The sequence below is a fragment of the Leucoraja erinacea genome, chromosome 3 (assembly GCF_028641065.1).
Source record: "Leucoraja erinacea ecotype New England chromosome 3, Leri_hhj_1, whole genome shotgun sequence".
NCBI lineage: Eukaryota > Metazoa > Chordata > Chondrichthyes > Rajiformes > Rajidae > Leucoraja > Leucoraja erinaceus.
Window position 1 is genome coordinate 25225292 of NC_073379.1, and position 15116 is coordinate 25240407.

General features: G+C 43.8%; 1 long non-coding RNA gene across 1 annotated transcript in view; it reads right to left on the reverse strand.

Moving 5' to 3' along the window:
- Positions 1-6505: 6505 nt before the first annotated feature.
- Positions 6506-15116, reverse strand: part of LOC129695400 (uncharacterized) — a 34832-nt gene continuing 26221 nt past the window's right edge. Inside the window, exon 3 of the long non-coding RNA XR_008723154.1 lies at positions 6506-13659. This is a non-coding gene — a long non-coding RNA (uncharacterized LOC129695400). The remainder of the gene's footprint in view (positions 13660-15116) is intronic.

Consider the following 15116-nt stretch of genomic DNA (forward strand, 5'->3'; position numbering starts at 1 on the left):
GGCAGCAACTCTACCACTGTGCCACTGGGCCTATCTAATAGCCTCTTAAATGCCACTATCATACCTGCCTTGACCACCACCCCTGACAGCGCATTCCAGGCCCCCCACCATTCTCCGCATTTTTTTAAAAACCTGCTCCGCACATCTCCTTTCAACTTTGCTCCTCTTACCTTAAAGCTATGTTGTGGAACATGGTTTACATCCAACCTATGATCTTCAAACTTGGATATTTTGAATTCCTCAAGGCGCTCAACTGGAAAAAGATGACAGGCTTGCGTTCACATCGCAATTTGTTCAATCCTAACGCATCTCAAAGTGCTTTACAGCCATCACAGTGCATGTATTTGAAGTTAATCCTCCATAGCAATGTATGGAATGCAGCAGTCAAGTTGCCATTGGAAAGATCCTGCATGTATTAATGGCCAATCATCTATTTTGATGATGCTGGATAAGGATGCTGCAGTGATCATGAAGCAAGGGCATATTGCTATCATTGTGTGTGTTTATAATGTGAGGTTATTGAACAGAAAACTTCAAACACAGTTTAGCTTAATTTAGAGATAAGGCGCGGAAACAGACCGCTCGGCCCACTGAGTCTGCACCAATCAGCGATGCCCGCACACTAGCACTATCCTACACACTATGGACAATTTACAATCTTTGCCAATTAACCTACAAAACCATTTTCTCCAGAGATGCTGTTTGGCCCGCTGCGTTACTCCAGCTTTTTGTGCCTATGTTCTTTACGGTCAGGGTAGCAAACAAGCCTTCAAGTAGTGTTTAAGAAGGAACTGCAAATGCTGGAGAATCGAAGGTACACAAAAAAAAGCTGGAGAAACTCAGCGGGTGCAGCAGCATCTATGGAGCGAAGGAAATAGGCGACGTTTCGGGCCGAAACCCTTCTTCAGACCTTTTGAAGCCTTCAAGTAGTAATGTTCATTAATGACAAATGCTTTCATGCAAATGAATGCTGTTCAATGATGAGTCTCAGCACATGGTTTCATTTATTGTCCCGTGTGCCGAGGTACAGTGAAAAGCTTTTGTTGCGTGCTAACCAGTCAGCGGAAAGACAATACATGATTACAATCAAGCCATCCACAGTGTACAGATACATGATAAAAGGAATAACATGAATAACGTATAGTGCAAGATAAAGCTGGAAAAGCCCGATCAATGATCGAGTAAGTTCAGCTGGATGTGATTGTCAGAGTACAATCAAACTGCAAAGTGTTAAAGTTCTACAGGTACAAATGGAGTTCATGGTACACAAAAACAAATATATATAGATATATATCGAGCCTGAAGAAGGGTCTCGACCCGAAACATCACCCATTCCTTCTCTCCAGATATCTGCCTGTCCCACTGAGTTACACCAGCATTTTATGACTATCTTCTTATATATAGACATATACAGTATAGTTGCAGCAAGTTATGAAAGCCGACAACTTAAATGGTTTAGTGAGATAACTCAAGCGAGATGGGAAAAATATTAATGCTTCAATGTCACATTGAGACAGATTGCTGGAGAGAGAGAATCAACCCTTCAGAGATGGTTGTAGTGGCATAGCAGAACACAATGCACATATACTATATGCATCAAAACAAATATAAAGCCAACTACTGCAATTCCAGAAGATCCCACATGTCAAGAGAGAAGAGACTGGATGGCTAGAAGAAAAAGGTGTGCTTGCACTAATGGAGCCAAGATATTTCTGTCGTAAGAAAGCTGCAAAGGCACACTAATCTATTGAAGGTTATGAATCCATATGCAGTGTTAAGATCAAAACAAAGCACACAAAACAAAGCTTTTCATGGTCGCTCAGCATACATGGCAATAAATCTTAATCTAAAACTAAAGTATTCTCAAAACTCAAAAGGGAGAGATTGTTTTATTATCAAATACGAAACGGAACGATGAAACTGTCACTTGAACTCCTAATCTTGACAAAAATGAGTAATGTGACCATTCACATGTGCAACTCACCATTTGTACCCAAGAGGATCCGATAAAGTTGGGATTTTCCAGGCAATGTGGAATAAGATAATGCAAGAAGTGGATCATAACCTGTGTAACCCAGATACGTTGTTGATTGCAGCAAACACAAAAATCATCTGATTTAAACTTTAGAGATTACAGCGCAAAATAGGCTCTTTGGCCCGAAGATAGACACAAAATGCTGGAGTAACTCAGCGGGACAAGCAGCATCTCTGGATAGAAGGAATGGGTGATATTTCGGATCTTGACCCAAAACGTCACCCATTCCTTCTATCCAGGGATGTTGCCTGTCCCGCTGAGTTACTCCAGCATTTTGTGTCTATCTTCAGTGTAAACCAGCATCTGCAGTTCTTTGACCAACGAAGGTCCACGCCGACCAATGACCATCCTGTCCACTAGCACTATCCGACACACTAGGGACATTTTAACCAAAGCCAATTAAACCACAAACCTGTACATCTTTGGAGTGTGGGAGGAAAGGAAAGCACCCAGACAAAACCCGGACAGTGACAGGGAGAACGTACAAACTGCGTACAGACAGCATCCGTAGTCAGAATTGAACCCAGATCTTTGGCACTGTAATGCAGCAACTCTACCTCTGCACCATTGTGCCGACCTTTTGGAGGAATTCTTCCAAAGATCAGAATGCAAAGCTGAAGCAAAACAAATGCACATATGGTCAACAGAAATTAATGTATTTGGTTTGAAAATTGATGCCTAGCAGTGAAGAAAAAATATTAGAGGCCACTACCAATGTGGCAAAGCATGAAATGCAACAGTAACAAAGGAGCCTCAGCCTGACCTCATTCAATAGGTATGAGGTTCTTGCTTCAAGTCAAGTACAGTCAGGTCGTACAGTTTTCCGTCATCTGCACAAGTCTGGTGAGATACAGGTACAATGAAAAGGTGTCATTTGCAGCAGCATCTCATGCAGGGACACTCAGGCAAACACACAAAAACAAATTATATATAAACTACTGTCCATTCACAATTTCTAAAAGAAAGAAATGTGCAAAATACAAGACATGGGGGCAAAGAAAGACAGATTTAGAAAACAATCAAGTCCATGCTAGTGGAAGTGGTGGATCGTAATGTTCTTTTGCAGGGGTAGGAATAGAGTTGTTCAAAAAATACACAAAGTGCTGGAGTAACTCAACAGGTTCAGGCAGCATCTCTGATGAATATGGATAGTTGATGTTTCGGATTGGGACCCTTCTTCAGAAACATAGTTGTGAAAGTTGCTTCAAGAACCTGGTAGTTGTTAGGAAAGTAGTTGTTCCTGAACCTGGTGGTGTGGGACTTTAGGCTCCTGTACCTCCTGCCAGATGGTAGCAGCGAGAAGAGGGCATGGCCCATATATTGAGGATTCTTGATGGTAGAAGCCCCTGTGTTGAGGCAGCACCTCATGCACATGCTTTTGATGGAGGGGAGCACTGCGCCCGTGATGTATTGGCCCTGGCCCTTAACTCCAAGAAGACCAAGGAGCTCATTGTAGACAGGAAGTCTAGGGGCGGCACGCACACCCCCATCCACATCAACGGGACGGAGGTGGAACGTGTTTCCAGCTTCAGGTTCCTGGGGGTCAACATCTCCGATGACCTCTCTTGGACCCACAATACCTCAACTCTGGTCAAGAAGGCTCACGAGCGTCTCTTCTTCCTGAGGAGACTGAAGAAGGTCCATCTGTCTCCTCAGATCCTGGTAAACGTCTACCGCTGCACCATCGAGAGCATCCTCACCAACTGTATCACAGTATGGTATGGCAACTGCTCTGTCTCCAACCGGAAAGCACTGCAGAGGGTGGTGAAAATTGCCCAACACATCACCGGTTCCTCACTCCCCTCCATTGAGTCTGTCCAAAGCAAGCGTTGTCTGCGGAGGGCGCTCAGCATTGCCAAGGACTGCTCTCACCCCAACCATGGACTGTTTAACCTCCTACCATCCGGGAGGCGCTACAGGTCTCTCCATTGACGGACCCCCCCCCCCCCGGACAATCCTCCCACAGGAAAAACACTATGTCTGTATACATGTAAATAGATTTATTTGTTGAAATCATATTCTATGTTGCTCTTCCAGCATGTCGCTCTAACTGCATTTCATTGTCTCTGCATTGTACACTGACAATGACAATTAAAGTTGAATCTGAATCTGAATCTGAATCTACTGGGCTGAGTCCACCACTCTCTGCAACCTCTTGCATTCCCGAGCTTTAGAATTGAGGTAACAGGCTATGATACAACCGGTCAGGATACTTTCTACAAAACACATGGTGGCGCCGCAGAAGAGTTGGTGCCTCAAGGGCCTGTCGTACTTGGGCGTCATTTGTGCATCATTTACGCGACAGGCCAGTAGTGACTGTCGCGCGAAAATCGTCTAGCAGTACGACAGTCGCGTGCCAAAGGCTCTTGAGGGTCCTGCTCCTTTTGGGAGCCATTTGCGATGTCGTTCGTACTTAGTCCGATCTCCGTGGCAAGGGTTATCCCAGTGAAAAAATTTCAAAACAACGCGCACTTTATGCCCGGACGGTCACGTGGTGCGACGCTCAAATGACGCGCAAATGGCGCGCCGACGGTGTACAGGCGGCGCAAGGTTACGGACGCTGACGCATGGTCGTGCATAATAAATTAGCATAGGCAACGTTTGTGTGCGTCATCGTGCGTAACCATGCGTCACCACACGTTACACATACACCATCAGTATGTCAGCGTGCGCAAGGGATACGTCACACAGGTGGCGCGCAAGGATTTTGAGCATTACAAAATCCTGGGACGCCGCGCGTTACTGCGCATCACTACAAACGCCACCACGTCTCACCGCTCACCATGCGCGCGTCACGCACGCATCACGACGCACCAACCGATTTTTAGGATGTCGCGTAAATGACGCCCAAGTGGGACAGGCCCTTTACCGTGCTTTCAGTGGCGGAGACGCAGGTTCGAATGTGACTGCGGTGCTGTCTGTACAGTGTTTGTACCTTCTCTCCGTGACCGCCTGGGTTTTCTCCGAGATCTTCGGTTTCCTCCCACACTCCAAAGTTGTACAGGTTTGTTGGTTAATTGGCTTGGTATAAGTGTAAATTGTCCCTTGTGTGTAGGGTAGTGTTAATGTGCGGCGATCACTGGTCGGTGCCGGCTCGTGGGCCGATGGGCCTGTTTCCGCGCTGTATTTCTAAACTAAACTTAAACATCTATAACAGTTTGATTGAATTTTTGGACACATGCCAAATCTCTTTAAACTTCTAATAAAGTGGAAGCCTTATGAATATAAAATGGGGGGAGGGTAGGGGGAGAGAAAAGAGAAACGACATAGTCATAGAGATCAGACAGAACGTTGGGTGAACCAGATTAAATTTATGGATAGGTGAGGTTTTGGATCGGAACCCTTCTTTCATCCTACTTTCTGAAATATAGAATCAGAGAACTGTAGATGATGGTTCACAAAAGAAGACTCAATGTGCTGGAGGATCAGCGGGTCAGGTAACATCTCTGGAGAACATGGATAGTTGATGCTTTGGGTCAGTACCTTAGTTCATTCAGTGCCTGAGTAATAGTCTAGTGAATGGTGCCAACCCGAAACGAGTCCTGTCCATTTTTTCCAGAGATACTGCCTGACCCATTGAGTAACTAGCATTTTGTGTCTTTCTTTGGATTAAAAAAGCATCTGCAGTTAATTTTCATTACAGATACAGTGTCCTGCACTGTTGCTCTCAGGAATGTTGTGGAGATATAGATGCACAGAGTCTCTTGCCCAGTGTAAGTAAATCGAAGACCAGAGGATGTATGTTTAAGGTGAAAGGGAAAAGATTTAATAGTAATCTGTGGAGTAACTTTTTCACACGAAGGGTATATGGAACGAGCAGCCAGAGGAGGTAGTTGAGTCAGGGACTATCGCAAAGTTTAAGAAACAGTTAGACAGTTACATGGATAGAACAGGTTTGGAGGGATATGGGCCAAACACGGGCAGGTGGGACTAGTGTAGCTGGGACATCTTGGCCGGTGTCGGCAAGTTTGGCTGAGGGACCTGTTTCCACACTGTGTCACTGTGACTCTGTGAGTCTATGACTCTATGTACACCAATTTCCCTCTGCTCCTGTGTAATTTCTAGGGGGTTATCATTCATAATTGGTCCTCCCAAAATGCATTGCCACACATTTTCCAGGATGGAATTCCATCTGCCTTTGCTCTGCCCATGTTAGTTGGAACAGTCACCCTCTATATAGACTGCATCACGGCAGAGATATGCATTCTCCACACATTTATGACCTTACTGCGTTGGAAGGAACTATAGATGCTGGTTTATACCGAAGATAAACACAAAATGTTGGAGTAACTCAGTGGGTCAGGAATCATCTCTGGAGAATAGGAATAGATGACGTTCCACCTTTCATTGATCATCGTTGCTGACTTTGATTTGTTCTTTTGCATACGTTTCATTCATTTTTTCTATGCACCTTTTCATATCTCTCGTTTCCCTTTCCCCTGACTCTCAGTCTGAAGAAGGGTCTCAACTCAAAACGTCATCTATTCCTTTTCTCCAGAGATGCTGCCTGACCCGCTGAGTTTCTCCAGCACTTCGTGCCTATCTTCTGTATTATCTCAGTGCATTTAATATTAAAAAAACTCAAAATATACATGTATTACTCATCCAGACTCATACAGGTATAGGCAGAAATATCCTTAATTTAACAAAGAAATGGGATGCTGTCTGAGATTTATTGTGAGTATTCCTTTCCCAAACGATCTAATTTGGATTAAGTCACCCTGAAGTGAAATGTATCCCCCTGAGTAGATGGTCTGTAACAGGCTACTCAGAAGCAGCGGGCATGACTGGGTAACCAAACGAACGATCCCAAACATTGGAGCCCTGACTCCAGACATACATGATCTCTGCAGGCTGGTGCCGAATAGCGATTGCCATGCAAATGTGTAATCCCTTTTGAAACACTGTCTGCAGATGCCAGTTAATATGTACCCACATTTTGTAGAACTCTGACTGTAGATGGTATCAGTTAACTTTCCTCGTATGCTGACTGGTCCCATCAAAATGTTGCTTTTAATAATCACAGATTTTATTTTACTTTATACTCAGTGGATTCAAATGGAAAATCAATCTGTTTTTCATTAAAGTAATTGATATCTGACCTATGGCAGAGGGAAACATTTTGGGTTAATTATGATTTTATAAGATTTTCCCTTCAGAGTATATCTTCAATGACTTTTTTCCTAAATAAAATGTGCATTGCCCATATTAAACCATGATTTTAACCCAAATGCTTCCAAAAACAACTTCAGAAACTCACCCATATTGTTTCCAAGTAGTTGATACTCTTTGGTGTTTAAAGAGGAATAAATGTTTATTATTCAAACGCATTGATAGAACAAAAGATCGTGCAACATTAATGTTGATAAGAACCATCTCACAACATTTACATTCAGCAAATAACTTTGAGACTTAGTCACTGCCTATTTGCAGTAAAAGGTGGCAACCATTTTATACACCACGCGATCATGATTGAGATGATTGGCCACTTTAACTTATAGTTGTATTGTTGAAAAATAAGTTTTTCAGTCTCAGAGAACTCCAATCTTCTGCAAGTCACATTTTAGAACCTCCAGCAAAACAAGATGGTTGCTAACAATGTGCTTTAGAATTGTTGGTGCAGGAACCGTGGTGGACAACTTGCAGGTTACGAGACACCATTATTTACAAGATCCTCTGTCAATTGCAGGATAAATGAAGGCCAAGTCCCACTGTTTATCTTTTGAATGTCTCTTATTACATGAGGCCAAACCTGGCTTTTATTGTCCATCCCCTGATAGTCATAGAGCCATAGTCATACAACATGGAAACGAGCCCTGCAGCCCAAATTGTCCATATAACCTAGATGCCCCCTTCTAAGCTAGTCCTATATGATCCACATCCCTCTAAACCTTTCCTATCCATGTACTTGTCCTGCTTGTTTCTGAATGACACTGTCTCTGTTTTCCTTGTTCGTAGCTTTAAAATGCATTTTGAACCATGTTCACCTTTGTCGTAATGCTTTGAGTTGAAACTTGAATATTAAATCTGAAGGAGTATTGCATTGCCTGACGTGGCTTATTTTTACTGAAGTGTTAAAATAAAGCCTCGTTCCACTAACGGGGTGGAACATATACGTAATGAGCTCCTGGAGGAACTAATGCAGGTGAATACAATTGAAATATCTAAAAGACATACAAACATAGAAACACAGAAAAATAGGTGAAGGAGTAGGCCATTTGGCCCTTCAAGCCAGCACCATCATTCAATATGATCATGGCTGATCATCTAAAATCAGTACCCCGTTCCTGTTTTATCCCCATATTCCTCGATTACCTTTGCCCTAAGAGCTAAATCTAACTCCCTCTTGAAAACATCCAGTGAATTGGCCTCCACTGCCTTCTGTGGCAGATGATTCCACAGATTCACAACTCTCTGGATGAAAGGGTTTTTCCTCATCTCAGTCCTAAATGACCTACCCCTTATTCGTAAACTGTGACCCCTGGTTCTGAACTGCCCCAACATCGGGAACATTTCTCCTGCATCTTGCCTATCCAATCAATAGACAATAGACAATAAACAATAGGTGCAGGAGTAGGTCATTCGGCCCTTCGAGCCAGCACCGCCATTCAATGTGATCATGGCTGATCATCCCCAATCAGTACCCCGTTCCTGCCTTCTCCCCATATCCCCTGATTCCGCTATTTTTAAGAGCCTTATTTAGCTCTCTCTTGAAATCCCTCAAGAATTTGGTATGTTTCTATAAGATCTCCTCTCATCCTTCTAAATTCCAATGAATACAAGCCCAGTCGACCCATTCTTTCATCATATGATTGTCCCGCCATCCCGGGAATTAATGTGGTGAACCGAGGTTAACTTAGATTTGGATTGGTATTGGATAGAAAAGGTTTAGAGGGATAAGGTTGAATGCAGTCAAATGGGACTAGCTCAGATGGACATCTTGGTCAGCATGAATAGGTTAGGCTGCTTAACTCTGTGGCTACGATTCACCAAAGTCGTCCAAGGGAGAAAAACTACTGCTGCCCTTATCTAGTCTGGTCTAGTGTTGAGAGGGGCAAAGTTTAAAGTAGTTCACATTGTAATGGAAGGCATTTCTTAAAAACACAAGTTTGTGTTACAGAAACAGCACCACCATGCCAAAGTTCCTTTCTGCACGCGACATAGATTAAGATCAGCGCCTTTCACCATCCTTGCCAATGGCTCAGGGAAATCAATGCTAATTAGTCAAACCAAGCGATTTTATGGATTAAAAGCATATTCAACAAATATGCATCACTTGCATGTTCGGTTACAAATAGATAATACTACGGTGATGGCCTATATTAACCATACGGGCGGCATAAAATCGATATCATGCGACAAATTGGTAAACCCAATCTGGCAATGGTGTGTCGACAGACATATTTGGCTATCAGCAACTTACCTGCCGGGTAAGCTAAATACAGTGGCAGACACCAGGTCACGCAAATTCAATGACAACACCGAATGGATGTTAAATCCCAAAGTATTTGCTAAAATTACCAAGCAATATGGTACGCCAGATATCGATCTATTTGCATCCAGACTAAATCACCAGGTTCCTATGTATGTCGCTTTGGAACTAGACCCTGGGGCAGCAGCGGTAGATGCGTTCGTGCTGGACTGGGGAAATTTCTTCTTTTATGCATTTCCTCCCTTCTGCCTCATCAGTCGGGTACTACGCAAAATACAAATGGACTCTGCTTTAGGTATTTTGATAGTACCCGACTGGCCTACTCAGCAATGGTTCCCAGTGCTCCTCGACATGATCGTTGAGACCCCTATGACTTTTCCCAGTAACCCAGAATTGCTAACCCATCCAGTATCTGGCACAAGCCACCCATGCCATGATAAAACAAACGCCTGGGTTGTAAATTTTGAAAAGGCCTTTGCTGGGCCTGGGATTGTCAGAAAACACCATCAACACCATGACAGCATCCCACCGTGTATCCACAAGGAAACAGTACTTGTCTAGTATCAAGAAGTGGGAGAAATACTGTTTGGATACAGGAACAACCTATTCAACCACAACAGTCACCGATGTACTGGAGTTCCTGGCAGGCCTTTACCACAATGAAGGACTCAGCTACAGCGCCATCAACACAGCCAGAAGTGCTCTGTCTGCCTATTTAATACAGGCACCAGGGCAACAGGCCATGGGGTCCCACCCGCTGGTGGTCAAACTCATGAGGAGGATATTCAACTCTAACCCCCCTAGACCTAGGTACACCCATATCTGGGATGTCAGTGTGGTCCTGACATACCTCAGGGGATGGTCACCAGCCAGGTCCCTCACCCTGGAACAATTAACTCTCAAGCCGATCATGCTGATGGCACGTGTGTCAGCACAAAGAGTCCAGTCACTTCACCTTTTACGACTTGAAAACATGATCATAACTCCAGACCATGTCTCATTTGCTATCCAGGGGCTGGTCAAACAGAGCAGGCCAGGAACATCTAATCCAGTCATGGAATTCCGGGCCTACCCACCAGAACCACGGTTATGTGCCATAACCCACCTACTGTACTATATAGACACAACTAAAATCCATTGAGGGAGTGAAAAAGCCTTATGGGTCAGCCACAAGAAACCTTATGGTCAGGTGACGAGCCAAACCATTTCTAGATGGCTCAAGCAGGTGCTGAAAGCTGCTGGTATAAATACTAACATGTACAAATCGCACTCCACCAGGGCAGCATCCACATCGGCAGCTAAGAGAATGGAAATACCAATAGACCACATCCTGGCTACAGCGGGGTGGCCTGGGGAAAGAACGTTCAGAACTTTTTATAATAAGCCGTTGGCAAAACCTGCTTTATTTGCAGAGAAAATATTACAATCTGCAAATATATAATTTAAGCTCGGGGGAACAATTTGTTTTTTTGTTATTGTTAATAAATACCATTATTGTTTTTACAAACAGATTCATTGGTTGATTACGATAACACACTTCCTCCCTCAAGTGGCTTCGGCAGTGAGTGAAGTATGAACTGTTACACGGTTTGAAATCACAGTGCTTTAAAATCTTCACGTAGTCACTCACGTGATTCCGAAGTAAAATAGTAAGATTAATCGAGAACTTACCAGTTTGAAGTTTGATCTGTATTTTATGAGGAGTTACGATGAGGGATTACGTGCCCTCCGCTCCCACGCTCAATAATAGAGATCAAACTGGTATCTAAGCTCTCCTTTTCTTTACTATGTTTATTTCGATTACTGTGTCTGTCTGTGATTCCACACCGCTGCTTTGAAGTATGTCGCGCATGCGTGCTGGACGGGTTCTTCACGTAATCCCTCATCGTAACTCCTCATAAAATACAGATCAAACTTCAAACTGGTAAGTCCTCGTTTAATCTTACTATTAAAACATATTCCCAACCATCGTAAATCTGTGTGAATGACACATCCTTGTTGATAGAAGCCTTGAGGACACGACAAAGAAAGGGTTAAGACTGCAGGGGAGATTTATGTCCACTGCGGTGAGGCAATCATCCTCCTTTGCCTTAATCTTATTAATATCCCTTCATCCCAGTGCATTCAGAACCAACCTCCCCTTCGTTCTATCTTCCACATCAGACCTGATTAATGGTACTGGCTTTTCAAATGGTTTATTTTGATCTTGAATTGCTTATGTTATGAAAATATTCTTTTGAAATGTCTATGGTTTTTTTACTTCAATTATGCTGACATATTTCCCCCAAAATGTTTTCCAGCAAGTGCTTCACGAGGGAGCCCTGTACATTTGCCCTGACTCGTGGTAATGGTGTTTACGGGAGAGGTACAACCCTATTTGCTTCAAGTAAAGACAGAATGTATTGGAAATACTCTGAAGGTCAGGCAGCATCTACACAGATATAAACAGAATTACTATTTCAGCTTGCCCTCGTTTCATCAGAGCAGGATAAACTTTGGCGAGAGGGTTGTAAAGGCTTTCAGGGCAGCACAGTGGGGCAGGTAGAGGGAGAGCGTGCAAACTCCACACAGTCAGCACCTGAGGTCAGGATTGAACTGTCACTGGAGGTGTAAAGCAGCAACTCTACTACTTCAGTCATCACATATTTCTATACTTTATCTCACCTGTACTTCTCTAAAGACATCTATGCCATTCATCTCTACACACCATGTGGCAGCAGATATCATTAGTTTAGTCTAGTTTAGAGATAGTCCAGAAACTGGCCCTTCAGCCAACCGAGTCCGTGCCGACCGTCGATCCCCATACACTAGCACTATCCTACACACCAAGGACATTTTACAATTTTTACTGAAGCCAAGTAACCTACAAACTTGTACGTATTTGGAGTGTGGGAGGAAACCAGAGCACCCGGGGAAAGCCCACGTGGTCACAGTGATCACATACAGACTTTTTTCAGACAACACCCATGGTCAGGATTGAACCTGGGTCTCAAGCACTGTGAGGCAGCAACTCTACCGGCGCGCCGCCGTGCCACATATCTCTTTCCTTCAAGTCTCTACCATGTTAGAGGGAGTTAGATGTGGCCCTTGTGGCTAAAGAGATCAGGGGGTATGGAGAGAAGGCAGGTACAGGATACTGAGTTGGATGATCAGCCATGATCATATTGAATGGCGGTGCAGGCTCGAAGGGCCGAATGGCCTATTACTGCACTTATTTTCTATGTTTCTATGTTTCTATGTCTGGTGAAGAGAGAATTGAAAGTAGATCCTCTCTATCACCCGAACATGGCAATATTCTTGGGAATTAACTTGGTAATATTCCAACTGTGATCTGAGATAGGCTGGGTTATTGCAAACATTCACGGCTTAGTTAAGTAAAGGTGTCAAGGATTATGGGAATCAGGTAGGAATGTGGAACTGTGGCCAAAATCACAGCAGGTTGGGAATCATACTAAAGGACACAAAATGCTGGAGTAACTTTGTGGGTCAGGCAGCATCTCTGGAGAACATGGATAGGTGACACTTTCCTGTCAGGACTCTTCTTCAGACTTCGGGGCCATACTGGCTGTCTCAGTTCCCATATCTTTGGTTCTTTATTTTACTTAGGTTCAAAATAATATCTTGGCTGTTAAATCCCATGCGCCTTAGTGTAGAACAGTAAACACATTTACACTTCATAGGCCTGAAATGTCTTGAAAACTTTTCCCAATGTTTCCCCACATTGTGTTATCAAAATACATTACTTCACAAGTACTGAGATTTAATCCCAGATACAATTATTTAGGTAATTATCTTATCCATATTTTCTTGGTGGTTCCTCTTCATTTCATGTGGCACAGTGGTGCAGCACATAGAGCTGTTGCCTCGCAGTGCTGGAGACCCGGGTACGATCCTGTCCTCGGGTGCTGTCCGTGTGGAGTTTGCACGTTCTCCCTGTGGCTGTGTGGGTTTCCTCTGGCTGCTCTGGTTCCCTCCCACTTCTCAAAGGTGTGAAAGTTTGTAGGTTAACTGGCCCTCTGTAAATTGCTCCTAGTGTATATAGCGTAGATCTTCTTCTTCTTCTTGCGTATGGCGTGCACAGCCGAAAGTTGTAGGATAAGTTGTTCTATTTGATCCTATTTCATTGTGCACGCCAGTTTGATTGCATTCGTCGAAACAGGGCGGACCACGTGAAGGTTGGAATCTCACACCCCTAAAGAGTAGATAAGAAATGGGGTTAATATAGACCTAGCGTTAACGAATGATTGATGGGCGATGTGGGCTCGGTGGGCTAAAGGACCTGTCTCCATGATGCATCTCTGAAGTGAATAATCCAAATCTAAGACCAGAGTTCTGAAATTCCTTAATGTCAGTTGTATTATTCACCAGCAGAGGGGGTTATGTGCAAGTTTCCTGGTGAAGACAAAGCTTATGTCCTTGGGGCAACTCTGGTGCAACTTGAGGCTTGAAGTTGTTCACATTGTTGATCAAGGAAGCGCCATGTAAGCCTCCGTGATCTCGTGCAAAATACTCTGCATACAGCAATCAGCATATTGGGGACTGAGAATTTCCCAAGTAAACACAAAGGGAAGAGAAGGAGTGGGCCATCCAATATTCTGAAGATGGGTCTCCACCCGAAACGTCACCCATTCCCTCTCCAGAGATGCTGCCTGTCCCACTGAGTTACTCCAGCATTTTGTGTCTACCTTCGGTTTAAACCAGCATCTGCAGTACCTAGCTACACAATAGTCTCCACTGTTGATTAAGACCAGGGATGATCTTTTACCTCTTCCTTCTGCGTTAACCCTTGATGTCCAGAAATCTCTGTTTTGAAATGAACTCAACAATTCAAACTCTGCAGTCCTCAGGGTTAAAGTTTGCCAAATACTCGCCATCCACTGAGTAAAGAAATATCTCCTCAACTCAATCCTAAGCACACTGTTGACGGCGGATTTTGCCCAAGAATTTGTGCAGATGGTGCCTCAAACTCAACGGGGGTATTGGCCATGTACAAGGGCAGCAGAAACAACTGTGCAGAAAAAGACACAAAGTGCTGGAATAACTCAGCAGGTCAGGTAGCATCTCTGGAGAACATGGATAGGCAACATTTTTGGTCAGAACCCTACTTCATACTCTAAAGAAGGGCCCGAACCAATACATTGTTTATTCCATGTTCTCCAGAGATGCTGCTTGACCCGCTAAGTTACTCCAGCATTTTGTGTCTTTTTTTGTAAACTTGCATTTGCAGTTTCTTATGTCCACAACCTGAGCAAAGGTTATTTCTGACACTCAACTCCTTTTGTCCTTTTTAAGTTCACTGATTTCATACCCAATGCTGCCTGTGAACCTTTCCTAAGACTTCCATAGATTTCACTGTAAACCACTTGGGGTGACACACTGGGCGCAGTGCCAGAGACCCGGGATCAATCCCGACTATGTGTGCTGTCTGTACGGAGTTTGTACGTTCTCCCCATGAGAGCATGGATTTTCTCCGGGAACTCCGGTTTCCTTCTTCATTCCAAAGATGTACACGTTTGTAGGTTCATTGGCTTTGGTAAAAAATTTGTAAATTGTCCCTAGTGTGTACGAAAGTGTTAATGTGTGGAGATCGCTGGTCGGCGCAGACTCAGTAGGCTGAATGGCCTGTTTCCGCACTGTATTTCTAAAACT